Below are 2362 nucleotides of genomic sequence, written 5' to 3'. Positions count from 1 at the left end.
GAGAGGCCAAAGGCCCCGGCGGCAATCGGCGGCAGGACTGGCCTGGGGCTGGTCCCAAGGCCTCGCCGGGCCGCATCCGGTCCGCGGGCCGCAGGTTGCCTACCCCTGGTCTAGATCAAGGGAAGTAATGGTGCCACTCTATTCTGCTTTGGCCAAAAGTGCAAGAACTCAAGTTCACTTGATCTGTAATATTACAAACAGCAAGATGCAAACCTGAAGTCTTGTGACTCCAACAGTGTTGATTTTGTTCACCCTTGTGATTTTTATTACCAGCTTGGTCTGGTGAATAGCAATAGCATTTACATTTCTATACCACTTTAATAGTGAACTCAGCATTCTGTAAAAAGTTTAAAATGCATTAGCCAATTGTCCCCAACAAGCTGGCTATTTATTTTGCTGACCTACAAAAGGATGGAAGGCTGAGTCAACCTGGGGGCCCTGAAATAAAACTCACAACCTTGTGGCTTCAGGACTGGCATTTAACCACTGCGCCACCAAGGCTCCTTAAAGAAGAAGTCAGTGAGCTTTAAAAAAAAAGTTGCATGATTTATTCTTTTTAATTGATTTCCTACATTGTCTTATCTTATTTCACCCATATTTTATCAATATCCAGGAGGCACAGGACAATCTTATCCTTTCCTGTTGCTTTCAGACACTAATCCTGGTACAACAAAGTTTCTGGGTTCTGTGCAGTTGTCCTTAAAATTCATGGGAGAATGACAGATGCCACAGTCCAAAGCTAATGATTTTTGCTCTGTTAATGGATGGTTAATAATTGCTCTACATGCTACTTTGCATGATTTTAATAATAATATTTATATAATATGTTTTAAAAAGGTATATCCATGCTATGTTTAAACAGATGCATATTTTGTCCTTATGCCTTAATCAAATGTACCCTACTCCCTTGTGCTGGTTTATGACCATAATAAAGATATACAAGTATCTATCTATCTATCTATCTATCTATCTATCTATCTATCTATCTATCTATCTATCTATATCTATTTACCCTTTCAAATTGTGCTTTAGCGCTCCTTTATTCTCAGTCTGAAAAATAAGCCTGTCTTCTTCCTTCTCACTGTTCATGTGTTTGTTTTATATCCTTGACACTGTTCATTGCCTGATACTCTTCACCTATTATTTTAGGCTGCATTATAATTCAAATATAAAATCTAATATCATTAAAATATCCTCAATGCATTGTTATTACAAGATTACATCATGATCAGTGCAGTATCTTTCAGGTGCATTCCTACTTGCCACAGCAAGGATCACCGAGTTCTGCTTGTTGAGCCACATCTGCGTCAAAGATATTCCTCATTAAAAAATAATAAAAACTCAAGCCCCCCATCCTTGAAATGTCATTCCCCAGCAGTTATTCCTATTCGGATTGCCTCTCATAAGTTTCCTTTGTGGCAATCAGGTTGCCTTTTCTTCTTCAGTCTCATCAAACATTTTAGTTAGTTGTAAAAGGTGGAGAAAGAAAAAGAAGGGAAAGACAAAGAGCGATTACCTTTAAGAGGTGATATGATAGCCCTGTTTAAATATTTGAATGTGTGTCATATTGAGGATGGAGCAAGCTTGTTTTCTGCTGCTCCAGAGAATAAGACCCTGAGTAATGGATGGAAGCTACAGGGAAAAAAAAGATTCCACCTAAACATTAGGAGGAACTTTCTGAGAGTAAAGGCTGTTTGACAGTGGAACACACTCCCTCAATGGAGATTGTGGCGGAGTCTCCTTCTTTGGAGGCCTTTAAACAGAGGCTGGGTGGCCATCTGTCAATGGGGATGCTTTGATTGAGATTTCCTGCATGGCAGAAGGGGGTTGGGCTGGATCAGGGCCCTTCTTGGGGTCTATCCCAACTCTAGGATTCTATGATATATTTTACTTGAAATTTAAATTTTAAAATATAAAATATATGATCATTGTTATCTCTGTTTACAATACACCATCTCTTTTCAAGACTTCTAACTTGTACATCCACATACAGTACATAAAATAGAGGTTACCTTTTCAAGTGTGTCCTCTTGAACAGAAAAATCAATGTCCCAGAGGTTGCCAAGGACTGGAAGCGGAGTTGGTCCAGGAGGAAGCTGTTGACGTATCCTGTGTACCTTCCAGTACTTCAAGGTAAGGTGCAGCACAAACAACACAACTGCAAGTAAGCCCAGCATCGTTTCATATCTTGGGCAGCCTTGAGCGATATGCTATAACCAAAAGAGAAAGAAGCATTGTCTAACCATTTCCTTGCTTTGGTTGGCTTATTGAAAACATTGCTGGGCAGGCTCTCTGGCTCTGAGGGCTTCATGGTGGACCATCTGGTTGGTTAGCTCTACAAATGTTCATAGATAAAGTGCCC

This window comes from Sceloporus undulatus, chromosome 3, assembly GCF_019175285.1.
Source record: "Sceloporus undulatus isolate JIND9_A2432 ecotype Alabama chromosome 3, SceUnd_v1.1, whole genome shotgun sequence".
Taxonomy (NCBI): Eukaryota; Metazoa; Chordata; class Lepidosauria; order Squamata; family Phrynosomatidae; genus Sceloporus; species Sceloporus undulatus.
The sequence above is the reverse complement of the archived record's forward strand: the minus strand, read 5'-3'. Positions refer to the sequence as shown.